Raw genomic sequence first — 21,484 nt, forward strand, 5'->3', positions numbered from 1 at the left:
AGAGATAACTTTGTATCTGTTAGAAGACAAAATAAACATCACCCATCAGTTTTTCTGGGATAAAAGGGAAAGGACATTCTTGAAATTTTGTCCCAACTCAATAACTTGATCAAGTCCTTCCATATGATACTTATCTATTTAGCATAGGGTTGAGAAAGGCAGGTTGGGATCTAGATTTTTATCTGGTTACATCTGATTGCACACTCTATTTAGAAGAACTGAATCAAGAAAGATACAAGTAGTCCTCGATTTAAAACATTTGTTTAGTGACTGTTCAAAGTTGCAACAGCACTGAAAAAAGTGATTTATGACCTTTTTCACCCTTATGACCATTGCATCATCCCCAGGGTCACGTGATCAAACTTTGGATGCTTGGCGACTACTATTTCCCAGGATCATCTGATCACCTTTTGTGACCTTTTGACAAGCAAAGTCAATGGGGAAGCCAGATTCACTTTACAACAAAGTTACTAACTTAACAACTGCAGTGATTCATTTAACAACAGTGACAAGAAAGATCGTAAAATGGGACAAAAGTCACTCAACAACAGTCTTGCTTTGTAAGAGAAATATTGGGTTCAATTGTGGTCATAATTTGAGAATTACTTGTAGTACACAATCACTATCAAGATAAATAATTGCTGATAGTCCTGTCTAACTAATCTCTTTGAAAGTTGCTCAGATTAGGTTTTATTTCTTGTTTCAAAGAATTCCATGATTTACATTTCATTACATGTCTACCCCTATTTTCTATTAATGCCTATCCAATAGACAGACAAATATAAAAAGAATACAGTGACTCATTACTATATTTTCAAAAGAAAGCATTATTATGCTTTCCTGGTTATGAATTAATGGGTGTTAATCACAGTTTTAAATAAAGTTTGGGATCCTTTTATTATTTATGATGATCTGATTATCAATGTATCAAATTTTTCTTTCTTAATTGTATTGGAAAGATTTTTTAAGCCTATTGTTTTCAATGTAAAGAGTTGAGAGACTTGCTGGTTTAAAAATCTTAAATTTGTACAATAAAATCTAACTTTATAAAGAATCACTGAATGAGCTGTCAAACTAGAGTACTGCTGACTTTAATAGCACAATCAATTTTTCTTACACCTGGCAGGCAATTAACTGTTTAGGCTGTTTATGATGAAAACAAATATCAGAAGCTATTATTATGTACTGGAAAAAGATTAAATAGGCCAGTTGTAATAACTGTACATTTATTGTACAGTTATACAAATACAGTTATTGTAATTTGTATTGTAGTTCTAAATCCAGAAACGGTCTGAAGAAATTAATGCATTTTTTTTTTAACAGCACATAGCTAAGGCTACTTGACTTAATTAGGTTTGGCAAAGTTTTACCATTGTTACTTCCAAAGTGTTTAGGTTGAAATTCTAAACAGGTTTATCCAGGAATAGATTACATTGAAATTTGTGAATTTATTTTTCAAAAATAGCTTTATATGTACTTAACAATTCATTATATACTTGAAATATTTCAGGGTCACAACACAATATATAAATATTGCTCATTTTTCATTAAATCACAAAAGCATTGCCAAAAAAATATATCCTATATACGTTTTATACTCCCAAGTGTTTACAAAAAAATATATCCTATATACGTTTTATACTCCCAAGTGTTTACTAACTACCATGTCTATTGCTAAGAATGTATCACTTTGCATCATGATGCCATTGGTATTATCAAGCTTTTGAGCAGAATCTACAGCAAGAGTCGTTTCTTAGTTTAATCTCCAATTCACTCAAGCTCAAAAACCACTCAGGCTTTTCTGACTGAGTTCCACAGCTTCTTCTCCTTCCCCAGATAATATTTTATCTCTGGATCATTGGGGGATGGCATGATAATCAGTTTGGAGTCTGCCTGGCTTCCTAAGGTTCCAATTCCCTTTTGAGTTGATTCACTATATGATCTAGTATAGTTCAATGCTCTTCCATCTCTCTCTGCCTCCCTCCCTCCCTCCTTTGCCACGAAACCTGACTTTTATGAGCATCTTATAGCTTTTGGTGGGATGCTTTCTTGGACACCGTTAAATTCTTGATTTTTCAAGACACCTACAGCACACATTGACTGTTTAAATACGGTGGTTATTCTATTTCCTCAAAAGAAGATTCTGCTCTGTGGTTGTTTCTGTTCAGCCTAAGGCAGAATGATTTTCCCACTTCCAAGCAAAGAAGGAGATTAAAATTCCTATCCTTTTCTTTTCCTCATTTCTTGCCTCTGATACAGTAGTGGGGCAAACCTTACTTCTTGCTGATATGGATTGATTTCTGGCTTTCTTGTGATCTCACTTTCACTTTGAATGTAATTGCATAAACTAATGTTTAAAATTTTATCAATTATTCACCAGAGAGGAAATAATATTGTTGCACAGTGCTACTCATTTTTCTCATGCTGGGTTTCAATTGGTGGCTTAGAAATAAAATATACCACATTTTTTAAAGCTATAAAGAGCTTTCTCTCAACTTATTTTGGAGCCTTTTCTTCACATCAGCAGACCGTTCATATAAAGAAATGTAAGAAGTATCATCTTGATTTGGGCAAGGAAAATGGCCATCTTATAGCTAAACATTTCTGCTATCAATTATCAAAAATTAAACATGCGCCCACAACTGCTTGACCGGGCATTTACATATAACCCAATTACTCATACTGATACTTCTGGAAATCTTTCTCAGAACTTGCTACATCAGTGCTGATGAGCTGTACTGCAGCCTTGACGCAGTGTCTTGTGAAGGTTTTCACTTTAATAACTAAAGACTAATCAGGAAACACAAATGTACAAACAATCTCATGTCATTAGAACAGCACAGGAAGGTTAGCTGATAGGGTTGTTCTCATTCATGGTGACAGAGAAATTTCTATGTGGTATATGGTGATGACAGCAACAGAATTTCTAAGCAATATAATAAAAAGCCTGGATATCTCTTGTGCATAGCCTATGTGTAATATACATATAATGAGTATCATTATATTACTTAATTATCATAGTTATTTAAACATTAAGTCTGCAATCTGATAGATAATATTCATAGTAATGAGCAGAAGCTGTAGTAGTAGTGCTTCGGGGCCAGATATCTTTTAATAAATCTACAAGCACCATCAGGCTTTTTCTTCCCTCCGGGCTGTTATCTTTTTCATATATAGATATGAAAACATATATGTTAAGTCTTTTAGCAGTTAAGTGCTAAAATTAAAAAGGTCAATTGTATGATGAAGCACACAGTCCTGCATGTTTTAAATGGCACCCAAGACTAAAACAGCTAATTGCTTTTTTCACACTGCAGTTCGCTTAATTGCCCATAAGGCAAATGGGCTCATATGAATTAAAAAAAAAGAAGGGAGGAATCCATCTATCTTTTCCTTGTAAGCCCGTTGGGGCTTATTTGGATTGAGTGTTGCTATAAAGAAATAGAAATTACCTGGAGCTTGTTAAAATTATAATCAAGGAAAAGATGGGAAAGTCCACAATTATGTTCTAATCCATCTGCCTGTGTATCCCTTTCCTTCCAATTCCAGTCAGTTGCTGTGGTCACAGCTGTATTCCTGGGGGGACAGCATGGAAATCTCCTTATTGAACAAACATCCAATAACAAAATAACGGTATGACTTGGCTTGCTTATTTCTGTATCTTTAGAGCTGTTTATTTGTCAGTAAACCAAATAAATTAAAGTCATCTATTGTTATGTAGCACATCTTTAGTTCTTCCCTGCATAAGGAGACCTTGTTGAATGATACCACATTTTGCCTCCAAGCTTCAAGCTTGCATTATGCATCAATGCATTATATATAAATAACCTAGATGAAGAGATTAAAGGGGCATTCATCAAATGTGCATGACATCAAGCTGGGGGGGGGGATTGTTAATATTTTAGAAGATAGACCCCTTACTGGATTGGAAAGCCCTTCTCTCAATCACTCATGTCCTGATCATCTCCTGTATGGACTATTGCAATATGCTATACATGGGGCTACCCAGTGGTGGGATTCATCCCATTCGCACCATTTTGGCAAAACCAGTAGCTAATTTTTTGTTGCCCAGGCCCAGAATGGACTTCTGGAAGCAGCATCCACACAGAGAACCGGTTGTTCACATATTTGAATCCCACCACTGGGGCTATCCTTGAAGAGTATCGAAAAACTACAGTTGCAGCAGCGCAAGCAATTTTGGGCACCCAGGGATGGTGCCTTTAACACCTTTACTGTGTGAGCTGGCATTTGGTGCCATTTTGCTTCTAGGTCCAAGGTGTTGGGTATTACCTTTAAAGCCTTACATGGAATGGGGCTAGGTTATCTGGGTAATTATCACCATCACATCGATCCATCCCATCTGGTCAGGCAAGAAATTATGTTATGGACTCCATCATTTAACAAATTTCAATTGATAAAGTTCAAGAAGACAGCCTTATCTGACATTGTCCCCATCCTTTAACGTATTCTCCCCACCCTCGAGGTGAGACAAATCCCCATCCTCCTTTTGAAAAAATGTGAAGACTTGGCTTTGTCAACTCAAGTAGATCTCACAGAGTGGCATGCAACCATGAGGCTTGTAAGTGCCTTGAAGGTTGCCTTTAAGTTATTTTTTTTACTTTGCTCCCATTTTGCTGGTATATTAGATTTTTATACATTTTTTAATGCTTTTAGCAGTAAACTGCCTAGAGTCATTCTGTGAGTGAGAGGGGCAGTGCCCAAATTTGGCAAATAAATAAAATAAAAATAATGATATATTGTTGGAAGTGGGTACAATTGTCTAAGCAGGTGACAAGTTTTCACTCACAAAAAGAATGGCTGAATGCTGGAGAATTTGTTTTTAGGTATTGTATGTACAGGTATAAACAGACACTAGCTTGGAATTTAAGCAGATGAAATCAGCTTTGGGCACCAAATGCAATCATAAAAACTATCAATAGGTATGGGGGTAATGTCAGTCTCCAAGTAAACCAGACAGGAAACACGACAATCTGAGTAATTCTACTTTATTATAAGGCTCCAATAATAGATACTTGCAAGTGTGAAAGTATAAATCTCCCTCTTTTTTTATTGCCTGATTCGTTAGGGAAATCCTTTCTAAGTTATTCTGCCTATTACTCAGTTGTGGGCTTCTCTCTCTTTTATCTGATCATTTTCTAGGCAGCATCCCCCACCCCCCAGTCATTCTCACATCCCATTACAGGTAAGCACTTTCTCCCTCTCCATTCTTCCAGTTAAAATTGCAGCACCCAATCACAGGAGATAACGCTATTTTTAAATTGGATACTCAAAATTGATTTAACATTAGTATAAAATAATCTCCTTTGGTCTTCTACAAAAAAAAACTGGAACTACATTTCAATCTTATATGCCAACTCTTGGTTTTTCTAAGAGAAGAATATTATACCTTTGACCTAAACAACTATGAAACCGTGGCTGAGATGAAATGGGCATCCTTTATTTTATGTGCCAAAATGTTTACCCTTTCTGAGTAGCTTTTGAGAGAAAGTTTCAAATAGGATATAGGAACAAGTGGTCAACACTCTCTGTATTGTATTGTAGTTTCACTCATGGAAATTATCCCTTACCACAATGCATAATGCATAATGCATTTATTGTTTGGAAAACAGTAATATTTTTCCATACCTCCTTACCTCAATAGAGTTGGACAATTTGGAATAATTGCTGTTGTGCTCTTACGGATAATCAGTAACCCTAATCCTACATTTATACTGACCCCTTATTTGGCTGGGTTCATTTAAGGAGAGAAGTAAAGCTGAATTAAGTCATGTTCAGAAGGCATAAATATCAGGACTAAACGAGATTCAATTATTGTAGTAGGGCTGATGATGATTCAGTCTGTCCATCTATTCTCCCAAAGGATGAAAGAAACCCTTTCCTTTGAAATTAGTTCTACTTCATAGCAGACTGGATAAGCTTCACATATTATTTATTAGATTTATATCCCACTTTGCCTTTACATCAGGGATCCCCAGCCTCTGGGCCAGGGCCCTCTAGTGGGCTGTGAACTATTTGCAACCAGGTCGCGGAAACAACGGCCGAGTACACCTGCATCCCCACTTGCGTGAGCAGCAAACAAGCATGGAGCTGCGCACATACACATGCTTGCCGGCCAGTTGCATGGAACCATCCCTTCTCCCCCCCCAGTGGTCCACAAAGCTTTCTCTCCATTGCTACCGGTCCACAAAGCCAGAAAGTTTGGGGAACTCTACTCTATATTGTATTTCTTTCTCCAATTTTATCCTCATTAAACAACATTGAGAATTATGATAGGCTGAAAAATGTATGACCATTGACATTCCATGGTTTAATGTGGACTTGAATCTAGTCTCTTATGTAATCCAAACTTGAAGCAAGACATCATATTAATTATCACCAAGGTAGTGGGGAGGTAGATTGGTGCAAGCTATTGATAAGTAGTCAGTTAAGATGTTTACCATTTAACAAGAGCTAGTTATACAGTAGTAGACAATTGGTGAAGATTAAAATGGACAACCAGGAAGTATGAGACCTGCACTTCAAAATTTACTATGACACAATTGGTCAGACTATATTATTCTTCTTTTCCATTTATCCCCATTATCTTTTTTTATTTATTGTGTTTTTTATTCATTAGGATTCTATTACTAGTTCTGGTTATTTTTTTAAAGCAGGTGCATTATTTCTAGGAATCCACATTTAATCAATTAATCAGATCAATTTCTTAAAATCCTTTTCACTGCCCTTATTTGGACAAATTTCCAATGCAAGCAATTATGTTGTGGAGAGCAAATGCTATCTAAAGAAAGGGCCTATTTTTTTCCTCACAGAGTAGAAAAACATTTTAAAATAAATGGTGCCTACTGTAACTTATCCAAACTCAAATATGCATTTCCTTCAGAAAAGTTGTTTATATGCATATGCAAATTTAATTGCTTAATTAATTAGGTAAGAGTTAATCAGCTAACAGCTGTAATTTCTTTGCAGGTAGCTTTTGAAGTTTACATATGAAAGAAAAGTCCGTGGTAAGGTATCAGATGATTAGTCTCCATGCCTGAATAAACAATTTTTGTTTCTTTGCTGAGGAAATAAGCTTGTGTTCATGTAGGCCACACTGATTTTAAGGTCTGAGAGGGAAGAGGAAAATGTTGCTAATACAGCCAATTCCTTTAAGTCTGCAACCTTAAGAGCTGTTCCTGAGGGTATGTCCCACTGTACACAAGGAGCGTTTTCTGCGGATAAATATAATATTGCACTGTACTGTACAATTCTATCATTTGTAATAGAGTTTAGTCCTAGTTTTCTTCGCCAACATATCTTTGTCCCATGAAATGTCTTCCTCTTATATTATATTCTCCTTGGAGTTAGGTTCCGTCATCAGATAGAAACCCTGATCTAATGTCATAAATAAGTTACTATTGCATCTGTTAGTATCTAACAGACCAAATAATCATTTGATTTAGTATATCAGAACTTCCAAGTGGTGCAAATTGCGTATAATTGTTCTGCTTGTGTTCAGTTTGCATCATTTCACTTTCTGGCATAATTTGGTTTTGTTGATAATGCTATCTCTCAGCCTTTAATCTTCTGTGTGTTTTCTTAACTCAATTCCTATCTTGCTCGGATTTATGTAACTATGCAATTATTCCATTGGATGCATGATTGTATTTATTCATTGTGATATCATTCATTTCGCTGGTCCTTTTCAAATTCTTGCATATGTTATTCCTCAGATTAGAGGACTGATTTTTTTTCTGCTCCAACTAATTTTGCTGTGTCATCAAAAAGATACCTGCCTCTTCGTATTGAAATAAAGGTGTCCTATTATTATGTCCTTCTGATTAATTTTGCCTTGATTAAAAGTTTTTATTTATTTAACTGATTGATTTTTCAATTCTAATAACTTTGGCCCACACTGAAATCATGTTTTCGCATGGTTGCAACGATTTTCAATAAATGCAATAAATTGTTTATTATTTTTATTATTAAAATGTAAAACAAAAGGAAACTTTTACGAGAATATATATCCTTCATATTCAGTTTGATTTATATATACAGTCACACCATATTATAGAATTATTTTTTTATATTTAAATCAGTTTACCTGCTTCATCAGAAGAAAAAAAAAAGGATTAAATATACAGATGAGCATAAACAGTGCTCATTTCTAAACATGAAAACTCCAGGAAGAAAATATTTGTTCAAATCAAGAATTAGATAAATTGTTGAAACCCTGGTATAACTGACATATATAAAATATATTGGGATCTGTTAATAGAAACCATCGTGCAATTATAAAATTATGCAGTGTCCATTTCTTTGTCCTCTTGTTGGTTTCCAACGCTGTTGACATGTAATTCAATAGAACATCAGCATCTATAATAATTAAGGAGACTTCCTGAACAAAATGAACGTGTGAGATATCATCCGGCTCCTTGAGAGACACTATGGCATAGGATCTCATAGAATAAACCAATGTTACGGTATATATCAACACAAGGTAATATTTTTGCAAATTAAAGTTTTAAATTATGCAAATAAGATTTATAGGAATAAACCTTGTTTGTATATATAAGATTGTAAGTTTCTTTGGAATACATGTATGAGACATTACAATTCCTTATTCTGTATCTCCTTATAATCTTGAATATCTAGCAATATAAACTAGCAAGCATTTATAAATTATAGTTGCAAGCTTATTATTTTGTAGAGATTCCGCTAAATCTATAAGCAGAGGCAATTTTGAATAGCTTAGACCTTCATATAGATATGTCACAAAGTGTTTTGATTGCAAGTACTTCCATTTTTTGGATTTTGGCAAATAATATTTATGTTGCAAAAACCTCAAGTAGCATCATCACCATCTGATTCAATCAAATGACTATGCTCCTGTTGACCTGTCTTGTCCAGTAAAATAGATATTTTCTATTTTCTAATGTGGTTTTCCCCATATCATTAATGTAGCATGATAAGATTGTGTGCTATTGCATCTCACAACACTCTGGCAGCTATAGTAAAAACAAAGAAAATCTACATTTTTCAAAAGAACTGGGCTTTTAAATTTATTAGATGGGTGCCTATTTTAAAGCAGCTACTAAGGAGAAATTTCTAGCAAACAAACCATGTCATGAGACAGAAGTTAATATAATATAAAGTTAGATTATATTAATATAAAGTTAAAAGGGGGCCTTTTTGAGTGAAAAATAAGGGAGGAAATTTCTCCATAAACTTCCAAAACAATGTGCTAAATTTCTGAAAATCTCTCTCTCTCCCTTTCTCACTAGCTGTCATATGACATGGATGATCACTAGCAATATATTTTAAATATATTAATTTTACTGCAAATATTCTGCTTTTGTTCAGCCCACCTATCTGAACTTAGTGCTATTTCTGAATAATACTATTTCTAGTGAATATTTCTGATATATATAAGGTACCTCTCTTCTTGTGTAAGATAAATTATTGCTTCTGTGCATTATTAGAATAAAATTGATTTTTATATCTTGACAGCCTCTAATGGCATCAGTTGTGATTTAGATCAGTTAATATTAATAGTCATTTCTAGTGAGTTGGGTCCATAACTCAATTCATTGTATTAATTCTTGAATAAAAAAACATTACCAGTATCAACAGATCATCTGTGAGCAAGGTTATTTAATTATTTATTTAATTATTTAATATTCCTTGTCATTATGATTGAAACCAACAATATCACTATTATGTGTAATCTCACTTTCTAATAGTCTAAGCGTAAAACATTAATGGAAGAAGGAGACTTTTTTTTTTTAAAAAAAGGGCTTCAATAAAATCCCACTGGTCTTGACCTTGGTCTTAAATTGACTAAGAAGTGTCAAAGGAAAGAACATCTTGAAAGAATGAAAAAAGGACATTGCCAATTAATTTTATCAAAGTGTTTCTGTGCACCCAGTGAAATAATTACAAGAATTTGCAACTTGGCACAATGTAATGCTACAAAAATGTCTACTAATCTCAGATTATCGATTTCTTGGCTGTGATGAATAAATACTACTTGATAGGATGTATTAAACTTGCTGTCTGTGGAGATTCTCAGTCATCCAGGTCATGGTTGTCCCAAAGGTGCTTTTTCAAGAGACAGCTGGATTTTCTTGTTTTTCTTTGAAGATGTTTCTCTTCTCATCCAAGAAACTTCTTCATCTCTGACTGGATGGTGGGGAATGGAAGGATTTATACTCCTTGCAGACAGCTGGTCATTTGCATTCTTTTAGAGAGTCGTTTTACCAGACAAGACTTCTCTGGTCTGAAAGTGGATTTAAAAATGATAGGCTAGAACAGGGGTCTTCAAATGGGCAATTTTAAGACCTGTGACCTCCAACTCCTAAAATTCCATAGCCAGTATAGCTGGCTGAGGAACTCTGAAGTTGAAGTCTTAAAGTTACCAAATTTGGAGATCCCTGGGCTAGAAGAATGATATGGAAAAAGATGCTACACTGGATATTCAAATGAAACTGGCTGATGCAGTGGTTGGATTCAAATATGTGAACAACTGGTTATCTGTGTGGATGCCACTTCCAGAAGTCCATTCTGGGCCTGAGCAACAAAAAATTAGCTACCGGTTCTGTCAAACTAGTGCGAAATGGCTGAATCCCACCATTGGATTGATGTCATAATTAAAAAGAATATATAAATAAGAAACCCAAGATAAAGACCTAGATAACTTTTCTATCTTGGATTTGGAAAAGAGACTTGTCAAACCTTGGAAAACTTTTATGAGAAGAGACAAAGTGAAAAGAAAGTTCTAGAATGTTATTTGAAGGAGTTATAGATCAAAATTGTTAAAGGACAGGAATATCAAGTTGGCTTATTTGATCAAGGTTAAAATGGATGTGTTGTTAGCTGATCAGACCTGAACAAGGATTTAATGATTTGTTTAGAGATAAGAGATGAGATATGGGAAGAAGAGAACATTTCTTATAATTTAAGGGAAGGGGATAAATTACTAAAAATGTTTATACTTATTATGATTACGGGGAAAGTCCTTTTATGTACAAACACACATGTATATATATAGTGTGTGTGTATATATGGGTGTGTGCGTGTGTGTGTATATATATAATTTTCTTTACTATATTTTTTTTCTATTTCTCTAGTATTTCTTTTCTTCAGTTTCTATTTTTATTCTTTTATCTTTTTTACTTTGTATTATTTTTTATCTCTTTAACTGTAATGTTTAATAAAATTACTGCTAAAAAAGTAGGTGGCCATTTGTGCCCTGGTCTCCAAAACTGGGCTCTATTTGATGAGCTAGAGAAGGGGCGTTGTCTTACCTGAATGCCTTTTCTCAGTACGGAGATGGAGAATCCACCAATGGGTTTTCTCTGTCTGCCTGCTCTTGAGACCAAGTAGCCAAACTTGACATGCCCCCTCTTGCTAGGAGATCCAGTCTTAACGAGGGCGAAGTGGCTGAAGGTGGACGAGGTGTTGGCTCTCAAACCCTTAAATAAGGCCTAACTGACCTAAAGGGTGGGGGTGGATTCTCCATCTCTGTACTGAGAAAAGGCGTTCAGGTAAGACAATGCCCCTTCTCCAGTACAGGAGATGGAGAATCCACCAATGGGACATACCAAAGCCTGACTGTCCTGATGGGTTGGAAACAGATAAGGGCGAAATAGAGTCCCTGGAGACCATTTGCTGGAGAACCCTCCAACCAAAGGAGGCGTCCGCAGAGGCAAAACGGTCGATCCTGTAATGGCGTACAAACAGGTAGGGCGAGGACCATGTCGCAGCCCTGCAAATCTCCTCGATGGACGCCTGAGTGGCCCATGCCGCAGAGGTTGCAGCACTGCGAGTGGAATGGGCAGTAAGATGACTTGGAGCTGGTAGTGAAGAGGACTGGTACGCCTCTGCGATACAGGGCCTGATCCACCTGCCAATAGTGCCAGCGGAAACTTTCTGTCCCAGATAAGCCGGACGGAAAGAAACATCTAGGGCCTCAGACCTACAAAAAGGCTTTGTACGTTTCATATAACACCGCAGTGCCCTGCGGACATCCAGTGTGTGTCACTGCCGCTTCAAGTAATGGGAAGGATTGGGATTGGGGCAAAAATTTGGTAAGATGACTTCCTGTGCCCTGTGGAAGAGCGAATTTACTTTGGGCACATATGTGAGGTCCAGGCAAAGGACCACCCAGTTGCTGTGAAAGATACAAAGGTCATCCCTGACCAATAGAGCGGCTAGCTCAGAGATACGCCTGGCTGATGTGATAGCAATTAAGAACGCAATCTTAAGAGATAGATTCCGTAACGGAACAGTCATTATCGTCTCAAAGGGTGGTTTTGTTCGAGTGCGAAGGACGTGAGGCAATTCCCAAGAAGGATACCTGTGTACCACGGGAGGCCTGGTGTTGCATGCACCCTTAATAAAGGTGCTAATCCTAGGTGGTGAGCTAGGGGAATGGAATCCGCACAGGTGAGTAGTGTGGACAAGGCCGCCACTTGTCTGCGAATAGTCGCAGGGGTGAGGCCTCTGTTCAGACCATCCAAAAGATAATCTACGATCTGAGGGATGGTCATTTTGGACATATCCAGTTGTTGCCTTCGACATCAATGGCAAAAATTCTTCCAAGTAGAATCATAAATGTGATTGGTCGCTGGACGACGTAAGCCTGCATCATGGTAATGGCACGAGAGGAAAATAGTTCTTGTGCCATTATGCTGCGCTCAAGTGCCAGACGGTTAATTGTAAGCATTGGGGGTCCGGGTGTTGGAGGGACTCCTGATGTAGAGACACACAATGAGGGGGAATCTTCCATGGAGGAGATTGGGAAAGATTCATCAAATCGGCAAACCACGGCCTCTGTGGCCAGTACGGGGCCACAAGGATCACTTCCGCCTGCTCCTGGAGTAGCTTGTGGATGGTCGCTGGTATGAGCGGTAGGGGAGGGAAGGCATAAAGGAAACCTTGTGGCCATGGAGTCCGCAAGGCGTCCATCCCCTCCGCCCCTGGAAGGAGATAGCGGGAGTAGTACCTGCTCGTGAGAACCACCAGCAAAGCACCCTGCAAATGTGAACCGGAACCCTGACTTGACGGTTGGATGCGCTGGCATTCACCCATTGGAAAGGTAGCAGAAACCTTTGGAGGTCCCGCAAGTGGAGTCTGGCCCAGGGAACTATGGCTATGCAGGAGACCACTTTTCCTAATAGTTGGGAGAGTAAGACCAATGGAACTGTATGTTCCCTGTACACCTGGCGAGCTAGCTCCCTGATGCTGACCACTCGCTCCTGGGAGAGATAGACCATGCAGTTGGTGGTGTCTATCATGGCTTCCAGGTGAAAGAGCCTGGATGAGGGAACTGTCTGGCTTTTTTGGAAGTTGACTGAGAAGCCATGTTGTTGAAGGACCTGATTAGTGTGTTTCACATCCGCCTGAGCTGCCTGGAAGGATGACGCCTGAATCAGGATGTCGTCCAGGTAACACTGGACGCATATTGGTATCTTCCCCAGCTGGGCAGCTAGCATAGCTAGGATTTTGGTGAACACCCTGGGTGCTGAAGAAAGGCCGAAGGGAAGGGCCTTGTACTGGAAATGTCTGCCCCTGTAGCAGAACCTTAGGAACCGTCGGTGAGCTGGATGAATGGGGATGTGGAGGTACGTTTCCGTGAGGTCTATTGATGCCAGGAAGTCTCCCTGTCTGATGCCTCCCAGGATGGACTGGAGAGATTGCATCTTGAACGTTTTGTAAGTGATGTAATGGTTGAGATGCTTGAGGTCCAGGATCGCTCTCCACCCCCCTGAGGCCTTGGGAACCACAAAGAGGATGCAGTAGAACCCCTTTCCCCGCTGGTCTGTCGGTACCGGTTCTATGGCCTGAATCTCTAAAAGATGTTGGATGGCCTCCTGCATGAGTCTCTGTTTAAGTGGATCCCTGGAAACGGACCAGACAATGAATCGATCCGGGGGTTTGGCTAGAAACTCCAGGGACGGACCGAACTGGATGGTTTGCAGGACCCAGTTGTCTGTGGAGGTGAGTTCCCACTGATGGAAGAAGTGGGCTAGCCTTCCCCCGATGGGAAGGGCAGTGTAGGAGTCACTTGGACTTTCTATATGGACGTCCTGCCCCTCGAAATGGCCGCTTAGTCTGTCCCTGTTGTCTAGACTGAAACCCTGTCCTGTCATAAGGATGGTCTTACGGCCTTCCCTATCTGGGTGTGTATGAACGGGAGGGCTGAGTGACTGTTGTGCTACTGTCTGCCAAAAGGACTGTCTATGAAAGTAGAGAGTGGGACGTTTGTCGGACTTCTTGTTTAAGTAAGCCATGACCTTGTGCTTGTCCATGTTCTCTACAACGTATGGGGCCAGGGCCTCCCCAAATAAGTTGTTGCCCAGATAAGGAGCAGTCGCTAGATGCCATTTGAGTTTGGTGTCAGCCTGCCAATGTTTTAGCCACAGCATCCTTCCGGCAGTAATATTGGAATCTATAGACCTAGAGGCAAAGATGGCAGACTGAAGCATTGCATCTGCAACGTACTCAGTAGCCGCCACCATTTTACTTAGGTCTTGGTGGGTTCGCAAATTCTCAGCAGGTATCTAGCCTGAAGCTGGCGTAACCATAGAAGAGTGGTTCTGACAAAAAAAGACGCACAGCTGGCCATTTTAATTGCCCAAGCCGCTGATTGATGGGTCTTCTGAAATGTATGTTCCCATTTCTTGTCCACTTTAAGTGCCTCCGACAAGTCCCCAGCGATCACCGTCTGGGATACCAGAGGGGTCCATGCTTCATCTACCTTGAGGACCTCCAGTGCATCAGTGAGATCTTTTTGTCAGTCCCGCTTACGGGAGGGAATGAGGAAGGGGAATGAGGAAGGGGAAGCCCATGGTTTCTTTTTTTTTATTTAAAAAGTTTTATTGAAAGTTACAAAATAAACCCATTTACCCTCCCCCCAACCCCCACCCCCTGACTTCCCGGAGCCAAATACAGGGTATTTCAAACATATTAAACATAATCTAATTAAGTTAACAAATATATTAATCATAAGCTAAACAAGTTTAACAATTTATACAACAATTAAAATCATATTTAAACCTTAATAACATATCATAAACAAATCAGTTTATAATCAATTGTTATATAATAAAAAAATTAATTTAAATAATATTAATAATACTTATTATTTAATCATAAAATAAGTGGAACTTTTCAGTTCCATATTTAATCTTAATATAATCTATCCATCTTCTCCATACCATAATATATCTTTCTTGTGTATGATCCTTTAAATAAGCAGAAATTTTAGCCATTTCTGCTAAGTTAGAAACCTTAAATGTCCATTCTTCTAATGTAGGCAATGAATCCTTCTTCCAATATTGACCTATCAATAACCTTGCTGCTGTAATTAAATTCAACATTAAAACAGTATCTTTAACATCAAAATCCTCAAAAATCCCTAATAAAAATAGTTGAGGAGTAAACTTTATCTTCCTTTTCAAAATATTTTGAATGTTCCACCAAATCATGATGGGAAGCCTATGGTTTCTTGATCCCTTTCAGGAAGATGGAGGGGCACGGAATGTGATGTTCGGTTGCCACCGTTTCAAAAAATATCGGATTGGGGCTGGTATCCGATAGAGCCTGCGGTTGAGGGAATTGATCTGAGCCTATATTTGCCGTTGCTGTGGCCTTACGTAGGATTGAGAGAAAAAGGGCCAAATTGAAAAGGCCTCCCAAAGGAGAGGGCTCAGGAGGAAGTTCCTCCTCCTCTGACAGAATGAGATCCGGTTGCTCCTCACCTTGAGGGGAAGAGTAACCGCTCATGGAAGAATGCGCGGGAGACGTAGGCTCCTGGAGTATGGGGAACTCCATAGGGGCCCCATAAAGAGGCATGCCTGATGTGGAAGCCCTTGGTTGGGTGACTGAAAGGAACTCTGTGCTAAAGCTCTATCCACTACCTTGGATAGTAAGGCCTCAAGGCGTCCATCGGAGAAAATATCTCCAAAGTCCGGTCCCCTGAGTCCCACTGGCGTGGGAGTAAATATGGCCTCTGGAACTGCGCCTGGAGCTATTGCAGTGTGTTGAGTCACTGTGGGGGTGAACCTAGAGTGACCGGCATCCCTGGGATGGACCATACGCCTTGAGCTGAAGTTGAGTGACCTAAGGGGAGATCAGCTTCGGGGGCCGCCAACTGCATCGCATCTAGCCTAGCCTGCCTCTGTGCTCTGGAGAACTCCTTCTCCAGAGCCTGGTGCCTATGGCTGGCTTGCTTCTCCGCCAGCTTGGACGACTTCTTGAGCATGTGCTTAGTCTTGGACTTGGACTTGCCTGCCGCCTCCTGTTCAGAGGATTTATGGCAGCTGTAACTGGAGGATGGAGAGGCGGTGCTCATGGATTGAGGCAACGAGGAGCCCTCCATCCCAGTGGAGCAGTCTCAGACAAGCTGAGGTGATGCTCTGGCAGGCAAGCAGCTGGCGGGAGCGAGATTGGAACAAGTAACAAGACTGTTCCCCTGACCACCCAACCAGAAAAAAATTCTCTCTGGGCTATGGTCACGGCACTTGAGTTAGATACTGAAGGCACATTTGGAATCACTCTCTGGGCTCCACCTGGAGGCCTTAGGTGGCCAGTCAAGGTGCACCTGAAAAGACCAAAAAAGAAAAAACCTCCCAATGAAGGGTGCAGAGGCTTGAGACAAGGCCTGGCAAGAAAGAATCAGGTTCAAAATGGCGGCTGGTCAATGTTTTAAATTGCAAGCATTAATTTGTGATGGTTGGAGGTTCTATCCTCTAATAATTTGACCTACTGCCAACAAGACCCTCACTATGATAAATTGATAAGTCACTGGGGCAGGGCTCAATGTGGCCTGGTTAAATGACCGCGTGGCATGGTTCAAAATGGCGGTCGTGGTGGGTCTGTAAAAGGTGCTATTACACTAACGGACTATGGTGGGGCCGAAAGACCCTGACCCCCAAAGCACATGAGACCTATCTCAAAGAACAAGAAAAGGCTCCAAATGAGCGCAATAAGCAAAGGAAACTGTTCTTTTACTTTGTTCCCTCAAAATGGCAGCCGCGACTTGCTCTCCGTTGGGAACGGCACTGGAGGCTTTGAAAGGAAGATTGTTGGTGTTGGGGCCGGACGCTGTGGCAGCGCTAAGCTCTGCGCCAAAAATTGAATCGACAGGCAGCCTCTGAACAGCAGGCAAGAAAAACGACTCGTTCTTGACTTCGTTGCCTCCGGCGGCAACCAAAATGGCGCCTGCGGGTGTTCCCGGCTGCCAGAGATGATCCGGAGGCCCCAAATTCAAAAAGAAAGTACAAGCCTGCAGCACGAGATTCTGCTCAGTTGTAGGGAAAAAACGGGGGGAGAAGGATGGGTATTCAATAGCAAGCTTGCCAAAAGAATTTTCTCCAGAGCCCTGGGAAAATCAGGAAAGGAAAGCTGCAGGAGCCTCTCCCCCCCACCTCCCACTCCCCAATCTTTAATTCTAAATTAGCACTGATCCCAGTGATAAGGGAAAAATTTGAGGGAGGATTCCAAATTAGGATTTACAAATTAAGGGTTTCTGACCTGCTATCTGTTGAGAGCCAAACCTGATATGTCTTCAAGAGCTGGGACCAAGTTAAGACTGGATCTCCTAGCAAGAGGGGGCGTGTCAAGTTTGGCTACTGAGGTCTCAAGAGCAGGCAGACAGAGAAAACCCATTGGTGGATTCTCCATCTCCTGTACTGGAGAAACCTGAAATTTTTGCAAAGTTGTATGATTGTCTAAGTCTTCCCTGCTGTAACTGTAAGGCCAATGGGAATTCAGCATGGCTTTCAAAGAGGGCTTCCACATTTTCCCATAGAAATAGAAATGAGGTAAAATCAAGAGATAAAGATAAAGAGATAGGAGACAGTTCATACTTTACCAGTTATAAAAGTTTTGGGGAGCCTTTTTAATATTGCTATCACCACCAGTAAATCTTCAATAACTGCTACTAATTTCACCAGGTCTCCACAATGGGGCTAGATTGGCTTTTTCCTTTTATTCTGCTTTGCCCTCCCTCCTAACCATTTCTTCATTCTGCTTTGGTGCTAGAAACAGACAGTGACAGGCTGCTTGAAGTGAGCAGCTGTTCTCAAACAAAGCAGGTAGAAATGTAAGAAAAGCTGTCAGACCCATAACAATAAGCCCATCATGACATAATTACAGTAAATCTCTAGAGCGATCTTTATGCACATAGCACCATATGTTTTCAGAAGAGGAAATATGCCACAGTATGCTATAGTGGAATGTAAGCAATTTCAAATAATTTTCCTTTTTTTTTTTTAAATCTGAGAAATTAGCATATAGGTTTGTCATTTGACAACACAGAGAAGGAGTCAATTAAGTCAGCTGGTATGTAATTTGTAGTTTAAATAGTTGAAAGGTAAAAGCAGATAAAAGGAATGGACTGATGTATACATATTCTCCTATTCCGTTCATCCATTTAATATTCTTTGAGAGTTGTACCATAGAAAAATTTCTACTTTGTAATTATATTTTTTCCCATTTATTGTTACAACTTTGCTGTTATGGAAGCAACTTCTTGTAATAATTTTCATTATAAATAAGATCATAGTGAGTAGGTCAGATACTCTCATATCCTAGCAATCAGCTTTTTCATTTGTATATGTTACACTTCAAACATGCCAAGGAATATAAATGGAATCTATTTTTATCCTCACGGTAATCTTGTAAAGTCAATTAAGCTGAGATAGAATTATTTAAAAAGAATTAAGCAGGAGACTAGCTCATCCTGGTCTAAGTTCAAAAAGATTTCAGTGTCTCAATTTAAAAATAAAACCTCAAAGTATTTCAAATAGCTACTAATTTCAGCTTACCCTCCATATTATATTATGTTCAATACATTCTTCCATTAAGCAAGTATTGTAAGAAAAGCAAATTTATTGAACGGGGATCCATATTTATATCGGAAATACAACCCAAAGTTGTGTAAATACAAGGATAGGCTGGTTTTAATAAGTAGATTTATTTCTTAGAAGGAAAATTTTCTTGCACTGAGGCCTAGACCAAGCACAAGACCTTTTAATGAGATCATAATTGAAAGGTCATTTAGATCTTTTACCCAGATCAAAGATTTTAAACATGTCAAACAAGAGTGTTATCAATACACATTAGCTCTTTCTCTTTCTAAGGTTTTATTTCATTTTGAGTGATTGAATAGTTTCTAATCGATAAAGTAGAAACTTTGTGATCATCAATGATTATTAATCAATTACGCTCTCTCTCTGCTTGTTTCACAAAATAAATTAGCTATAAATAAATTGAATTAAAAAATCTGGATGTTGATTCTAAGGTGGAATCACTGAAAAGCTTGAAAAATGTATCACCTGACATGTATTAGAGATAATTTAAATGTAGTATTAGATGGTGACAGAACAAGAAAAATAAACAATTCAGGCTCAGTATGAAGCAAACATATCAGTCCTTAACTAACAACAGGATTGCCGTATGAAGCAAAGTCAAGCATATGATCTGTAGATATCCTACAGTAGAAGACCCAAGTAGTAGTGCCCTGCAATAGTTTTGCAATAGTTGTTTTCCTTAGCAATTGTCTTCCTTGACTGAAGGAACTGTTGGTTTTTGTACTGTGGTCACCTTACAGTGAAGCTATCAATTCATGTTGCAACAAGGAATTTTGCAACAAAGCCACTAATACATGCTCTTTCATTTGCCACTGCCATCTTTCATTTGCTACTGCCACTGCCACTACCAGCAGTTCGAATCTCTCTGGCTCAAGGTTGACTCAGCCTTCCATCTTTCCGAGGTCAGTAAAATGAGGACCCAGATTGTTGGGGGCAATATGCTGATTCTGTAAACCGCTTAGAGAGGCACTGTAAAAGCACTGTGAAGTGGTATATAAGTCTAAGTGCTATTGCTATTGCCTGATCTTCCTCTTAGCATCCTTTTACTTGCTGAGCTTTTTGGAAAGGTGGAGAGAGAATTTCTTTGTTCCAGGACCCCTCTTCCTTATCCTTTGCAAAATTCTAAATGCAGGGAGGAAAGGGGAAATGAGGAGAGGAGGAGGGAACAGGGGGGGGGGGAGAAGAGAGGAGCTTGCTGCTGCAAAGAGTGGGCTTGCTGGAGATGTGGATTCTAGCAGATTTCTTATTTCTTTTTAGCTGGTGGCCTGTTGGAAACGTCAGGAGAAAGGAAGACTTCCCACCTGCCAAAGATCCTGGCACCTGCAGTCAGGTAGGACCCAGGCCCCTGAAGCCGGCAGTGGAAGTGAGGTGGCAAAGTCTGATATAAGTGTTGCCATGGTGTTTATGAAGGAAGCTACTGCTGTCACCGTGCATGGGGAAAGATTCAGGTTGGAGTAGTTTTAATGGCTGTCTCATCCTACCTTCCTATCCTGGAGCAAGGGGAGGTGGTGGTCAGAGCAGCTGCAGCTTCCTGGGCCACTGCTTCTTTTTCTGGCCTTCTTGTGCTTGCACCATACTGTAGCAAGAATGGCCTGGGTCAGGCCTCTGAGGATCCCCCCTATCCTGCTGGAACTCTATACACTTAACAACCTACACAATTGCTTAATGACCGCAACTGGAAGGGCTGAGATTGCAGTCACTGAGTGAAGCAGTCATTTGATATTTTGATTACCAATCCCTTTGCTCAATAACTGAGATATCGGTCTCAATTAAGGTCCCAGTTAAGGACTCTGAGGAAACCTGGCTCATTAAGTAAAAAGAAGGTGCTCATTTTATTATTGGTACTTTTATGAGCCGAGGTGGCGCAGCAGTTAGAGTGCAGTACTGCAGGCCACTTTAGCTGACTGTGTTCAGCAGGTCAACGGTTCAAATCTCACTGGCTCAAGGTTGACTCAGCCTTCCATCCTTCCGGGGTAGGTAAAATGAGGACCCAGATTGTTGGGGGCAATGTAAATATATATATACATTGCTTACTGGTGTACACCGCTTAGAGAGTGCTTGCACTTAAAAGCAGTATATAAGTCTCATCAATAAATAAATAAAGTATTTTTCTTTACCATATAAATATTCTGCTTATAACCAAGAACAATTATTTAACCTCAGGAGCACAGAAACAACCTGTATTCCTTCCTCATAGTCATTACATAATTATAAATTAAGTGAATTTAAAATATAAACTTGCACATTCTCTTTTCTTTAAGGAATGGCAAATAGTTCTTTTTAAAATCCAGAATCATTTGTAAAATAAACCCTGACAACAGCCACGGGAAAAAGAAGAGATAATATACATGGCATATATAAGGATCCTGAATTCCCCAGCTGTGCATTTTCCTACATCTCATCCTCTCTGTGTAGAGAAATTATTTGGCTTCCAAAAAGGATTTTCATGGGATGCTGAAAAGGATGAGGAAATCCTTTTTTTATGGCATTTCTATTCACATTATGAGTTGAGTAAAACTGAGCCTGTAGATGACAAATATTACCCAGTGAGCTTCATGGTTAAACTGGAATTAGAACACTGATTTCCATTATCCAAAGTCTAAGAT

At 39.3% G+C, this 21,484-nt stretch overlaps 1 protein-coding gene and 1 long non-coding RNA gene across 4 annotated transcripts in view; one reads left to right on the top strand and one right to left on the bottom strand.

Annotated features, from left to right (window-relative positions):
• The window catches only part of LOC120300022, a 36,434-nt gene extending 28,661 nt beyond the window's left edge, over positions 1-7,773 (top strand). The window contains exons 3-4 of the long non-coding RNA XR_005554523.1: positions 3,550-3,633; positions 6,988-7,773. This is a non-coding gene — a long non-coding RNA (uncharacterized LOC120300022). The remainder of the gene's footprint in view (positions 1-3,549; positions 3,634-6,987) is intronic.
• NKAIN2 (sodium/potassium transporting ATPase interacting 2) overlaps positions 1-21,484 on the bottom strand; it is a 533,834-nt gene that overhangs the window by 82,673 nt on the left and 429,677 nt on the right. The gene's annotated exons all lie outside the window — the stretch shown is intronic.

This window comes from Crotalus tigris, unplaced genomic scaffold (genome assembly GCF_016545835.1).
Source record: "Crotalus tigris isolate CLP2741 ecotype Arizona unplaced genomic scaffold, ASM1654583v1 scf7180000017611.44802233496:7321179, whole genome shotgun sequence".
NCBI lineage: Eukaryota > Metazoa > Chordata > Lepidosauria > Squamata > Viperidae > Crotalus > Crotalus tigris.